The 15,282-nt window shown below is 28.2% G+C and overlaps 2 long non-coding RNA genes across 3 annotated transcripts; one reads left to right on the top strand and one right to left on the bottom strand.

Annotated features, from left to right (window-relative positions):
- The first annotated feature begins 6,720 nt into the window (after positions 1–6,720).
- On the top strand, positions 6,721–10,253 carry LOC110641725 (uncharacterized). The gene is made up of 2 exons (XR_002492333.2): positions 6,721–7,153; positions 9,704–10,253. It is a non-coding gene; the product is annotated as an uncharacterized LOC110641725 (long non-coding RNA).
- A 602-nt stretch (positions 10,254–10,855) lies between these two features.
- Positions 10,856–13,855, bottom strand: LOC110641726 (uncharacterized). Of its 2 annotated transcripts, none has more exons than XR_002492334.2 (2): positions 13,263–13,855; positions 10,856–11,157 (listed from the first exon to the last, which is right to left on the bottom strand). It is a non-coding gene; the product is annotated as an uncharacterized LOC110641726 (long non-coding RNA). The 2 variants fall into 2 exon arrangements; XR_002492335.2 differs by having other exon boundaries at positions 10,856–11,151.
- Positions 13,856–15,282: the final 1,427 nt, after the last annotated feature.

The raw sequence follows: 15,282 nt of genomic DNA, 5'->3' as shown, positions 1-15,282 counted from the left end.
CACAAAATCATTTGGAACATCCCCTATTGTCACAAAAATCACCTGTCTTAGGCAACAGAAAGATTCCATGCATCCCTCACAAGTTCTTTTCAATAAAAGAAAAAAAAAAGCCAAAAAATGAAATAAAATAATAGAAAGAGGAAAAGAATTACCATAATGTTAAATCAAATCAAATCACATTATAAAGAAGCTTTACTTACTGAAAAGATAGGGCTAAATTAGTGATTGCCAGCTAACTTAGTCATCAACCCAACCACCCACCATGTCACCAACCTCTTTTTTTATTATTATTTTTTTTAATAATTAGATTATGTTGATTATTATTATTCATGTATATCTTTCAATTCATTTACTTTTGTATACAAATTTAAAGATACATTTTAAATTTAAATTATATGTTTAAAAATTATTTTTTAAATGTTAATCATATTAATGAAATTTAAAATGATGAATTTCAAAGTAGATACGATCTCCTATCATGTGAATATTCACATATACTTAATGAAATTAAATTCAGTAATATTAGAGTTGCCAGTATAATTATTATTAAATTTTAAATTTAAGTTTTAATTAATGTCAATTGTATAAAAAAAAAGCATCATGTCATTTAAAAAAATATTTAATAATTCATTATAAAGTGAATAATCTCCTAATTAATTAATATATATGAAATTTTAAATCCTATATTTTTTAAATATTTTTTAAAATTAAAAAAATTAATAAAATTATAATGAATCTATTTACGAGTTTATTTAATAAATTTATTTAATGAATCTATTCATGAAAAGATTCATGAGCTTATAAATAAATTGACTCACTAACTCAATAATAAAATATTATCGAACGCAAACTTAACTCATTTATTAAATTCACTTAAAAATTGAGTTTAACTTTAAAAAAATAAAATCAAAATGAGTCTTGAATATCTTATGAATAGTTTTGTTGATTTACAGCCATCTGCAAATTCAAATCAATCTAATCCAACAGTTTTGATGTCGCGTCCCATCCCTTCGTTGTGAACATGTGATAAGAAAAAACTCCTGCTTGATTTCATTTCTCTACTGTCATTATAAGAAAATCTATGGACGGTTTTTTCATTTCATTCCTTGAGGCAAAGACGAGAAATTTTGATGTGTTTGTTGATTTGAATTTTTTTTTTATTGTTGATTATTGATTGATGGGATTTGTTATTGTTAATTGATTGCATTTGTTTGTTTGCTTTTGTATTGCTGCATAAATGAGAAAATTGAAATTGAGAATTTAGATTTATTATATGATAGAATTTATTTTTTAACTTAAATCTTTAAATTTATTAAATTGATAAGATTTTTTTTTTTATTTTTAAATTTAATGATGATCCAATGGATTTGATCGAGTAATAATTGATGGATTACACAATGAGAGTAATTCACCATAAAGATCAATTATTTTAAAATAAATAGTTTGTAGAATAATTTTATTGAATTTGTTGAAATTGTTGAAAATTTTAATTTTATTTTATCTTAATGTTAATAATTTTATATTATTTCGAGTCATTTTTAAATTAAAGATTTGATATGAAAATTATGAAAGTGTGAATTATATAGTTTTAGTATTTTAAATGAAAGTATTAAAATCATCCATAAATTTTAATTTAATAATTTAAAGTCGTTTGTAAATATATGAAGTGTGAAATTAAAATTAATTATAAAAAAAAATAAAAACCTAAGGGCAATGAATTAATATATTTTAAATTAATTTGATTTGATTATATATATTTATAATTTAGTTTAATTTTTCGTCTTAAAAAAATAATAATTTAATCGATCTAAATCGGTTTGATTTGGTTTAGGATCCCACTAACCATACTCCATAAGCGTATAAAATAGGGCAGCTGATGACAGGAAGGCATTTGGGGTAGTTGGTGGGTTCCGTTCCACATAAGTTGGCTATTGAAGTGTCCAATGACAGACATACACATCCCAGCCCGACAAAGCTACCTCAGCCCCGGGATAAACGGAGTGTACTGTCAACACCGTTCCCACGGTGGGGTCCTCCTCACATGCTTCCATGTGACAATACGTTTTCTCTTCCCCCCCTCTCCCCCCCTCACAACCCTTTTAATTTCTCTCTAATTTTCTAATTTTACCTTCTTTCCATCCTCCACTTGCATCTTTCTCTTTCGTGTTCCTCACGCTCCCACCCCACCGCTCCATGTGAGGATTTGTGTAATTAAATACTCTGAATTATATTCATAATTAATTGCGGATTTTTTCATTTCCTTATTCAAATTTACAGGAGTTAATTAATTTTTTTGCATAGTTATTAAATTTCTAATTAAATCAAATAAAAAATATTCAATATGATTCGAGTGATTAAAATAATAAATCAATGTGATTTTACTGTTTAACCATTCAATAAGAGTTTTTTTTAGCTTTAACAAGAAGAATTGAATTCAAACTCTGATAAAATATTTTCAAAAAATTATTGAGCTAATTGAATAGCTATATAATTATTATTTAATATATATATATATATATAGTTTCATAATAATGGAGTAAATTTTATACAATAATATATTATTTTTAATATATACTTAATATTTCATAAATATTAAAAAGATAGTTATATATTTGTAAAAGTAATTTTTATACATTATATTACTCGGCTACTTTATATAAAATTTTAAAAATTTATGTAAATATAATTTAATAAAAGGTAAATTTTTGATTTTAAATAATTAAAATTTAATTAATTACAATTAATTATTTATATTAATTGGTGTCATAATTAATTAATTTATTTTTATTTTATTAATTTTTAATGACTCACTAATTAAATAATTGACCCATTGATCCATGAACCTAATCCCTCTGCCAAGTCAACATCTAGAATAGATTTAATAACATTTTTCAAGTTTCTGATATACTGTCTAGGATTTTTTTTTAAGAAATTTATTGATGAAAATTATAAAAAGGGGTACGTTCTATTAATATAGCTAATAGCTTAATTATAATATGTATTCCAAAGTTCACCTAGTATTTTTATCAAAAATTATATAATTGAAACTCTAATTATGGAGTATAATTTTTTTTTTTTTGTGAAATATGAGTTTTTTTAGTAATGATCAGATAGTGTTTAAAATAATTTTCATAAGCACTTTAATTAATTAATTAATTTTTAAAGTAAAATTAAAATTTAAGAACGCATCTCATACTGCTTAATTTGACATAATTCAGTGACTAAAAATATATATATAACTCACTGATAGATCTCAAATTGCATCCTATATGCATGTATATATAACCATTATCTCTATCAATGATAACAGAATTACAATCACTAATAATAATAATAATAATAATAATAATAATAATAATAAAATTAAATTAGAGAACAACTAATAAATTTACTTCAATTATATTTCAAATTCAAGTAAATTAATTACACTAAAAAATAAACTAAAAAGCAAATAAAAAAAGTATTTTAGAGTGTACTTTTTATTGGAATAAGTGTCTAAAGGTATATACTGAATACAAAAAATTAAACGAATAGGAGTACTAAGAACAAAAAGCATAGTGCTTGACTAATAAATGATTTACCAGAGTCTATCTTTGTTGGTGGGGCATTTATATCAAATGAGTGCCACAACTCAATAAATGTACGCTTTCGGTTATCGGTCTATTTGACATCGAATTTTAAAGATTGAAATTATTTTTTTAATAAAAATATTATTTTAAATATTATTAAAAAAATATTTATATTAAATGAGTGCCGCAACTCAATTTCAGTGTGTTGTTATCGGCCTATTTGACATCAAATTTTAAAAGTTGAAATTATTTTTTTGAATAAAAGTATCATTTTAGATGTTATTGAAAAAAACAGTTTGAAAAAAATTATTTTATTATTTTAATATTCTTATATCTAAAATTTATTAAATTTAATTTTTAATTATTTTTTAATACTCTCTAACTAACATATTTAGAAAAGTGATTTTCTTAACAATAATACCAAACGGATCTTATATTAGTGCTCATTCCGTGCACTTTTATTTGTTGTTTAAAATTTTTGTATGAAAATTAAAAAAAGAATTAAATTATTTAAATTATAATAAATATATTTTAATTTAATTAAATTATTTTTTATCTTATTTTATTAAGAGAAATAATAAAATAAATTTTAAAAAATTATTGACATAATTATTATATTTAATAAAAATAAAGGTGAAATTGAAAAAATTAATCAATACTCATTAATCTTCTTACAATGATATATAATTTTAAATAAAACAACTTTTAAAAGCAGCAGATAAATGTAGACGGAGGAATTATCAAATAAAAATTTGTGAATTTATATAAAAATAACTTTAATATTTTTAAAGTAAATATTTATAACAAAATTTATATATTTATTATTTTAATTATATATAAATTTTTAATTTAAAATTTATTAAACTTAATTTTATATAAACTCTTCAACTAAAAATAAGAAATGAATGCCAGCGGATGAAAATTCACGCATATATACAACTAATATGGTTTAAAAACAAGGTAATAAAGGGGAAGACATTCATTCCTTATCTTAATGTATGATTAGATACAAAAGGTTCATTCATTATATATATATATATATAGAAAGGCTCCTTCTTTATATATACCATTGATTATTTTATATTAAAAAAATGTAAAAATAATTTTATAAGTTCAGTTTTCATTGATCAATGATCTCTTAATTTGAATTGATATTTTGGATTATTTAGAAACTAAATGTATTTTGATTCAAAAAAATGTTTTATTTTTATTTTGTTTATTTTAAACTGATTGGACAATGAAAGTCAAGTCGAGATTTATTCTAGCTAAATGGGTGCTTGTCTCCATGGATCTCCCTCCTTTTCGGTATGGATCATGTATAGTTTTGATAGGTGTTTGGCTCACTAATGTTCTGTAGTGGCTGTGCTTCACTATGAGTGTTATGGTTCAGATTGATGTGCCAAGGTTTCTGTTTTTAACGAAAGCAAGTGTCTTTGTTGGCTAGCATAGAAGGGGACGCAAATGAGTATGCTCAGGTATCAACTGTTGGGACTAAAGGAGATTTAGATACCCGTGTATTTGTCATGCCATTTCCTAGTTTCAGTTAGCCCTAATCCTAACCGTTTGGCTGTGATCAGTCATGTTGAAGTTTCTCTCACTTTTTATAGTCGAGGTGAGACTGTGAGATATGGTTGAAAAGGTTTAAATTTAGTTGGGTATTCCCCTTTGTGTTTCTCTTGTCTTAAGTTTGTATATCTTCTTGGATGGCTGTCGATAATGTCGTTTGGATTGACTGCCACAGCAGAAGATTTCGAATTAACTGGATTATTGCTAGGGCTCCATATTTTTAGGCTTCACTCTATGTTTGCTAGGTTTGAATGGAAGTTGTGATAGCAAGTTATTTTTATTGGGCTTGTGACCTTATAATGCTTTGTTCATTCGTCAATGCAATATTTCAATATTTTCTGGTAAAAATAAAAAAATTGTTCCAGTTGGCGATGTCCACTAAACATAATTGTTCGTGATTGAAACCTGCCAACAAATATTTATCCATGGTTCATTCTACCCCAACGATTATCTATATATATATATATATATATATATATATATATATATATATATATATATATGGATAATTTGAACTTATCATCCTGAATTTTGATAAATATTTTACATTGGTCCTTAAATTTTAATTTGTATTAAGAAAATCCTTTGATTTTAATTTTGTTTCAGAAACTATCATTTCACATAAAAAAATGTAACTTACTATTTTACCCCTTTCTTCTTTCCTTATTGTTAATCTCACTTGCAAATAAACTCTTTCACCATTCACTTATGAATAGATATCTTTAATATATTATTTAATTTAATAATTAATAAATTTAATTAGTTTAATAAAATTTAATTATAAATAACAAATGATAATAAATTAATAATAATGTGAAAAAAATAACTTTTATAAATAAAAATTTATGAAAGATAAAATAATTTTATTAATTAATTGTCATCTATTATTATGAAAAAAAAAAGAGAAAAAAATGGGTGAAATAATATTTTATATTTTGTCACTTGTAAAACCTGCTATTGTAGGTAAAATGATGATTTTCAAAATAAAATTAAAGTAAAAGGATTTTCTTATAATAAATTAAAGTTTAGGAATGAATATAAAACACCCTCTAAAATTTATGGATAATGAGAGTAAATTATCTTTTTTTTTTTTCAATTAATTTTATTAAAATTTAAATTTAAAATATTATAATTTAAGAAATAATTTTAATATTATTAAATTAAAACTCATGAGGGAGTAAATACATAGGTATAGTAATTACTTGACCTTCTGTCCGCTAAAAAAAAAAAAAAAAAAACTCTACTCGACTTCGGTTCAAGGTGAGCCTGAGCGGATCGGATCCCTAAGATGTACAGTAAATCTCACTCGCTCAAGTAGAAGAGTGGGGTAAGACTTTTCCTCCAAAGCATGGACAGATCTGAGTGGGACCCATATGTGTGCCCCCACTAAGGTAACCGGAACCGTCAGATCCGGCAGGTTGCATCAGAGCCGCACAAATATTGATGGGCAAAATTTTTTATTAATATCTTTGTTGCTAGGGTTAATGGGATCAAACAAACGTAGGCAGCTTTTGTAATGTATTATAGTATTGGCAGGAGTAGAAAAAAAAAAAAAAAAAAATACTGGTGGGGTTCAGTTCAGTAATCTCTTAGGCCCGATATTCTTCTTGGGATTGGTTGTAAAAAGACTCTCCATCCTCCTATAAATACCCCCACCCTCGCCTTTCTCCTTCCTATGCCTATGCGCAGCAAATCCCAACTCTTATCTCTTCCTCTCCCACAAATCTTGCCTTCTTTTTTTTCTTTCTTTCTTTTCCTTCTAGGGTTTTTTAGATGGAGGCCTCTTTGTTTTCGTGTCCTATGCATATGGTAATGCTTATATGAATGACCCTCTTCGTATTCTTCCACAGCTTTCTTGAACTGCATCTCTACTACGAACTGGTGGTTGTTGCATGCCACGGCTGGCCAATTAAGCGGCTTCTTGCTTCTTGTTTTGTTGCGGTTCAATAAAGCTGTGGGAAGATACTAACAGGGTCAAGGAAGCTGCTCTTTGTCCGATTCCATTTCCTTTGTTCTTGGTATACTTTGATCTAATCCCTTTATTTGATTTGATTGATTCTTAGATTTCTTATAATCTATCCATATGGCTAATTGGTTTGTTTTATTTGTTGGATCTGTTGATTTTACGTTTCTTGATTGATGATTTTATATTATGAGGTTCTTCTGGTATATTGAATTTGAATATCACAATGAATCTTCCGGATTCCTCTTCTTGTTCTTTGGATTTTATTTTTTCATTCTGATATGCAAGCATCTCCATAGTATGCGTTTACAGAATGATCTGCCTTCAAAAGTAGTCTATACATAAAAAGAAAGAATCATTGTTTGAGGTTTTCTTTTTCTTTTTTTTTTTTTGTTCATTTTCGTTTTTTAATTAGTCTTTAGTTCATTCTAGTTCTTTGTGTTTTTGATATTTTTCGACCAGCCTTTGGCAGACAAGATTTATGGTGCCCCATGTGCTGGAGGTTCCAACCTCTAAATAAGTTTGTAACTATATATATTTATATTTCAAATTAATTTTTATAGAACCTTTGATCTGCATCCATACCGTATCGGTTGATACAGTAATAGTTAATTCAGTCCTTTTCTATAATTTTGTATCTAAAGATACCTCTAAGGTTCACACATATTTATATTCTGTTAGCTGTTTGCGGTTTCTTCTATTCCCTTTGGTGTTAATGTGTATATATCCTGATCAAACTTACCAAATTAATCATTCTTAGGGGCCAATTATTAATCTTTTAACTAGAATATATGGACCACAGCCTAATTCAAGTGTTAAATTGGTGGGTGAACCGTTAATGGGATCGGAATAAACATAAAACTAAGCCCCATAAATATAGATTCAGATTTGCAAAAAAAAAAAAAAAGAAAAAAAAAAGAAGCCGTAAATAGACCAGCTTGGACAAAAATAATGTCTGAGGAAGCTCTCAGAAGTAAATTAGGGTTTTTCTTTTTCCCTTTTACAAACGAAGTAAGAACAATAAAGTGGAAAGAAAAGTCTTCTAGATCATCTAAAAAAAGAAGAAATGGTCTTTTCTTGTTAGGGGTAACATGTTTTAAAATCGTGTCAGGGTTTTCTTTTGTAGTAGAGAAAAAAAAAAATTACATCTTTTTAATTTTGTGCTAGCTCTAGTACCAGTAGTGATAGATCGCATGTCCAAACTTGAAGTCCATAATTAGCTGAACTTGACAAAATATCCATTTATTGAAGGCAAACCTAATTTTTCCCCTTCATTATATCTATGCAGAAAATTGCAAGCGTATGCCTAATTTATAACACATTTTAAAGACTGATCTCTGATGAAATTGTTTGTTCATCAAACAGTGCAAGAATAATAATTACCTTGGTGCTTTTTGATGAAACTATTAGCCGGATTTTGAGACACTCACGAGGGTCTTGACTCCTGAATCCATCCCCATTAATAGGTCACCTCTTCTGTTCTTTTAAACAGATACTATAATTGCATTTGCACTTCTGTTATCTACTAGTCAATTCCATTTATTTATGTTGCCAACTAATCGAACACAGGTATCCTAATAGCCGATCCATTGCTCTTCTTTAGGATTCTGCTTTAGTTGTTTAACATGGTTGCCTTCACTTTATAGAGTCATGCTTATTAATTCCACTAATCTTGCGCTATTAAAGGAAACCAATGTGGGATCAGAAAGGTGTTTATGTTTAATTTTAGATTAATATGAGGCTGATTTATTTGCTACCGTTCATCCAAGTCAAAAGGTTGGGATCAGTAATCAGTTTGTCTGATTTAATTATTTATATGGGTTTCCTTTAAAGGAGAAAGATATTAGGGTTGGAAAAAGCTTAGATTTTCTTGTGCTTTGTGATCATGAAAACAGTGATGGACAAAAAAAGCATGGATAAAAAATGATCCTAGATATGTAAATATATATTATATTTTACTTCTCTTTGGTATTGGGTTAGTGCTGTAACTTTGTCTTATTGATTAAAATTATTTGATCTAATCTGGCAATCATGTTAATTATTTTATAGTCTTGATCAGCTTTAATTATCACTTTTGCTTAGAGAGAAGATCAAAGGTATAAAGTTGACACTGATTTTTCTCGTTTTATAAATTATTATGTGAGGCAAAGCCAGTTGATCATCAAGAGGCTTTTGCATCTCATGCATTGCATTTACTAAATTCTCTTTTTTTTTAAGTATTATTTTCATGTTAAGCTCATGCTCACACACGTGCCCAACAGCTTAGTTCCAGCTATATTTTATGCATGTTGCAGACTCATTATGAGTAAAGGCAAGAAAGATAGTTTTTTACCAAATGGGATGAAGCTGGTAAGGATAGAATTTGTACGAAGACAAGTGTTCTAATGCCTCACTTGCCTTTTCCTTTGTTTAATTTAATGTACGGATTAATACAGAGGTTTTCAAACAGGCAATTGATCATCTAGCTAGCTTTTATTGTCATGAAAATAAATTTTTATACCCAGTTTGAATTATAAACAACGGAAACTATTGGCCAGCATATGAACATGAAAAGCTGTAAAAACGCATATGATGAATGTTGATATTGTTGTTTCTGTTTGTACAGATATTACATTCCTTTGAGGATCAACTAAGTTGCCATTTATCATTGGTGTGTACTCTCACATCATATAAAAGACCACAAGCCTTTCAGTTTGTGGCTATGAACAAATTATACATATTATATTCATATTTCATCTCAAAAGCGACGTGACTGATCCATTTTCCCCACCACATGGAACCGGCAATATTATTGCTTGATTGCTTCCTTCTGCTATTTCCCTTTCAGTTGTCCATAGTTTTTTTATCCAATGTTGCAAGATATTTCTTTCCCCAGCTAGCTATCATTTGAGCAATTAAGAGTCCCTTTAGTGTTGATGAATGATAGGCTCAGAAACGGCCAGGTCCCTCGAAGACATATATGTCGAATGCTGTCTGTGTTTTGGCTTAAATGCAATGCCAAGTGTTAATGGAAGATTAACTGATCATGAATTTAAGCACTCAAGCTTAGAGCTTCTAATTTGATATGGATGAACTGTGTAAAATTTTGTGGAATCATTCACAAATCCACTCTTGTTATATGTTTGGTATACATAAAAAAATTTATTTGCATTTTATGATCTCTATGCTATGGAATTGTTTATACTTGAGCCAAATTCTACCAATCACCACAATTAATTTATTATGAATTTTAAAACTATGAATTTGATTTAATTAAAATTGATGGAATTCATATGCTTGAATAGTTTTTCATCTAATTGAAGATGGATTTAGATATTTTTATTTAAAAAAGAAAAGTGAAAAATATTAACATAATATAATAGTCAAATAATTTTTCATGGCCAATTCTCAAATATCCAAATGAAATCTAGTGAAATTCATCTGCAGGCTATATAAACATAATGTTAAAATAGTTCTCAAGGATATTTGGATATTCAACTACGATATATGTACATCTTTGGCATTCCAGTAGCATACACATAAATATTACTTCAAATTCAATGTCAATTGATGATCTGTATGAAGAAATTGATGAAGAAGCTTAATCTCTCCTTTGTTTTTCTTGAAAAACATGTCAATTATAAATTATAAATGTTGATTAATATTAATCTTCACCCACCCAAATATAACCATGATGAATAATATATAAGAAGATGATATATATATATATATATATATATATATATATATATATATATATATATATAATTCCACTGCATGTAAATGGTAATGATTTTATACTGCAAGTTATTTACTCGAGTACTTTGTCTGTGTTTTTAGTACATATATTGCAGAAGAAGAAGTTGTGAAATTGATTTAGGTTAAAATGAAGGAAATTTGGGGGGGTGGGGGGTGAAAGAAACAGGAAAGAGACTTGATTGAATGGCGTATGGCTGCTGAAAGAGCCTGCATGCCAATGCCATCCCACTATAGAAATTTGGACGATTCTCCAATAGCTGGGTCAGCACTCGGCACTTCAGAGATTCTTTTCTTGTTTTTGGAAACAAAAGCTTGCTGCAACTTTTAACCTCAAAAGCAAGATCAATATTTGCGAATTGCAAACATATATCAAATATGTATATATAAAATGCACAAAATAATTTCAAATAGGGGCTCTTGTGTACTTGAATTTTGTGTTTTGTCATTGGATGGTAATAGACGAGGCAATCCTGAAAGTGGGATAGCCATTAAGGGTCTAATATTAGCAAATTACACTCACTTCATTCTCTCTATTACTGTGTACAGATCTGCCATGCTTCCCTGTCTGACCTATTTTATTTTCATTTTTAATTTTTGTGGACCTGCCCATCATCAGCATATATTGTTACATATCCTTGACTAAACAATAGCCCATGAGCTTTCACTTCATCACTTGTATTAAGGAAAGATTCCCTAAACAAAGCTACATTATTTTTATCTAATGGTACTTTTCTTCCTCCAACTTTAATCATCATATCATCCATTTAAACACTACAGTCTGGTCTGGTCATTCACCTTCTTTCATCACGGGACCTCTCTAAACTTCAAATTATTGTGGTTAGAAAAGAAAAGAAAAGTGCATTTGCTCATTTTAGCCCAAGTATTAACTTGACCTGCAATGATGAGGTCTGCAAAAGCTATTTGCCACAGTCTATCATTGTTGAATTCTTTAGAAAAACCCAAAAAGAAAAGCTAAAGAAAATTAGTTGAAATGGTTCACAATAGGAGTGCTTGTGATGCAACTAACTTTCTAATTTCTTTGGCTGCCTAATATCATTAATTGCTTATACCCATTTCATTACAACCTGCCAAGGAAAGATCATAGAGCAGTAACAGAAAATTGGCACCATATATAATACAGAGCTACTGAAAATTAATGAAATAGCTTATTAGACTCAAATGAATGTGAAATTATGTGCTTTTAAACAGTTTGTAAACAGCGAAAGTAACGTAATTAATCTTATAATGAAGAGGACAGATGGATAAATGGGGTTAATTATCTTCAAAAAAGAAATGCAGAGGAAAGAGAATTAGCACATCCCATTGTAAAGGGAATTTATATAGATTGCAATTTCTTGTTTAATCATAACTTTCTTGAAATCATAAGAAAATGCTGAAAGTTACTGCCATGACACACACTGAACCAAACTTCAAATCCATGGGATGACAAAGATAAACTTCTTGTAGAGTTTATGAAAGAAAAGAAAAATTAAGGAAAATTTGGAACTTCGACAAACCATTAATAATTCTAGCTCAAATATTATAATTATTATTTGAAATTATCTTAACTAGAATGCTATCATGCAGGGTTAATTTTGAGAAAGATCAAAAGGAAGAAAAGAAAGAAGAATAATTGTGCTGGTTGGACAGTTTAGATCATCAGCTAGACAGCTAGAAAATGTCAATTATGACATAACATGATAGCTCTATATATTGTATATATATCCTCAACTACCACTGTGGAGATCCCACCAAAATAAAAAGGACTATAGCACAGAATCACGGAGAGAGAGAGAGAGAGAGAGAGAGAGAGAGAGAGAGAGAGAGAGAGAAGGGTAAAAAAAATCAACTAATTAAAAGAAATTGATGTCAGGTTGAAGGAGAGTGGTTAAAAAAATGATGTCACAAAGTGACAAAGTTCAACCTTTTTCACGGAAATGTAGGAGATCGTGTTAGAAGCTAAACCAAAAGGCCAACAGGAAGAACTATCATCATTGGCGATAAAAAGGAAAGGAAAGGAATCTTCTCTGCACAAAAACACTCACTCTTTTTAAAAATATATATATATATATATATATATTTTTTTTTTTCATTCAATTATAGAGCCATTTCTTCATCATTTCCTTTTAATTTTTCACCATGGCTATGTTTGAATTGTTTTTCTTTTTTCCAATTTGCATGGCTATGTTTGAACACAAACAAGTGCTTCTCAGACTCAATTCTTCCCTCTCTACCACAGAATTATTGAAAGATTTTTTTGGGAATGAAAGTGTTGGAGGATGAAAACCCACATCAGAATTCAGCTTTTCTTCATAGAATTCTGAAGAATTACCTCATAAAATAAGTGAAAACTAAGTGTGGAAGAGAAAAAACAAAAAAGTATATCCAAAAATGGGTCTGAATTATAAGAGAAATCAGAGAATTACCTTGACTCATGCAGAAAGACAGATGGTGGAAGCAGTTTCAATTCTTCTCATCAACTAATGGAGAGAGATCCTTAATCTTTTTCCAGGAAAGAGCCAAGAAATAGCAGACTCCAAAGAAGAAAAAAAACCTAAACCCAAAAAAAAAAAAAAGAAAATCCTGAAATGCCATGTTCTCCCACAGCTTTCTTGAGCTTCCAAGGTGCTGCCTATCAATATATAGAGAGATTAAAAGAAGCATTACAAGAAAGTTCAAGAAAGCTGTGGAATAGCATGACCAGGACTTGCAAGAATCAGCAACACGACCTTCAAATTCTTCTCAGATCTCACTCACATCCCTTTCTTTTATTTTTCCTTTCTTTCTTGCACTGAAAATATAGTGCGTTTGTGTGTGTGTGAGAGAGAGAGAGAGAGAGATGGAGCATGCCCATACAAAATCTCATGGACCACTCTAATATATATAAATCTTGCAAGCAGCTTTATAGTGAAGGGGTGAGTAGGGTTCACTTCACTCACAAGAGCGCATTTTACTCACAAAAAGCATACTTTACTGGTGAGTGCGCAGTGGGGTACATACCAAAACAGTTCAGATTGGCAAAGGGATTAAAAAAAAAATTAATTTGAGAAAAATTAATGGAGAAAAAAAATTATAATTACATAATATAAATATAAATTAAATTTATTTAAAAGAAAATGGGTGGGAAATACCCCATCCCCATCACATGGTAGCATGTGATGAAGATCTCCTTTTTATGTTATTGGTAAGCAAAGGTATGGGTTGTTTATGGTCCCCCAATCCTTATGTTCTTCCTTTGTTCTACATTAACCCATGCTTATATCAATATATATGTGATCATCATTGTGATTGTCCATGTTGGAGATTTTTCTACACTACATTCTACTTGGATAAATTTAGCTACTTTCTCACTATACCTTGCTTGCTCTTTTCTATTCTTAACTCTCTGTTAATTTTTTTCTTTAATATAAAGATCATATCTTGTACATCCATTTGGAATTATTTGTTTGAATTATTATGAGGGAAAACTACATTGTTAGATTATTCTTTTTTTACCTAATTAATTAATGGATTAATTGGTTTTTCCTGAACTATTGCAAGCATTTTTTCAATTTCCTCCATATATATAAGTGCTCGTTGGGGGAGGATCAGAGGTGGAGCTAATAGCAGAATGCAGTTCTCTTATACTGAAGAAAGTTAAGAATTTATTCATTTATTTTAATATTTTTTAAATATTTAAAAAAATACTTTAACTACAAAAGCAGAGTCCAATTTAAGACTATGGTTTGTTTTTAATTGAATACTGTTTAGCTTATTTTTTCATACATGAAAATTTTTATTTTATTTTATTTTCATGTTAAATGTTGGCAAAAACAGACAAAAATAAATTAAAAAAGAACACCCAACATGGACGATGTTTTATAAGTTGGCTGCAATGATGTGACTAGTTGGACAAAAACAGTAATGTAGACGAGGACCTCTGATGGTTGTTTTAGTATATTTTTTTTTTTTTATTCTATAGTAAATATTTTTATAATATATTAAAAATATTAAAATCCCAAAAATTGAATAAATGAGCAATGTTCTTGGCTTTCATTTTACTAATAGGAATATGATGATATTTTAAAGAAATATATTAGATCCTCCATTAAATCAAATAAAATTAAAATTAGATTAACAATTAATTCAATATAGTCTATTTCGATTTTAACTCTTTATTGATATTTTTTTGTTTTGAAAAATAATTTTGATTATCTCATTGATTATGATTTTATAGGTGCACTTGGTACATAATATATTATATAAATTATGTTAAAACAATTATGAGAATTAATTTTACTATATGTAACTTTGTCGTAATTGAATAAAAAAATGATTTAAATATAAATACAAGGTTTGAAAAGGTAAGTATAAAACTTTGAAAATTAAATGCGATAGTTAAAAAAAAATAAATAAAATAAAAAATAAATATATTGTTAGAATTTGACTTGTATTGTTAAGATTTTT

The sequence above is a fragment of the Hevea brasiliensis genome, chromosome 17 (assembly GCF_030052815.1).
Source record: "Hevea brasiliensis isolate MT/VB/25A 57/8 chromosome 17, ASM3005281v1, whole genome shotgun sequence".
Lineage (NCBI taxonomy): Eukaryota > Viridiplantae > Streptophyta > Magnoliopsida > Malpighiales > Euphorbiaceae > Hevea > Hevea brasiliensis.
The sequence above is the reverse complement of the archived record's forward strand: the minus strand, read 5'-3'. Positions and strand labels throughout refer to the sequence as shown.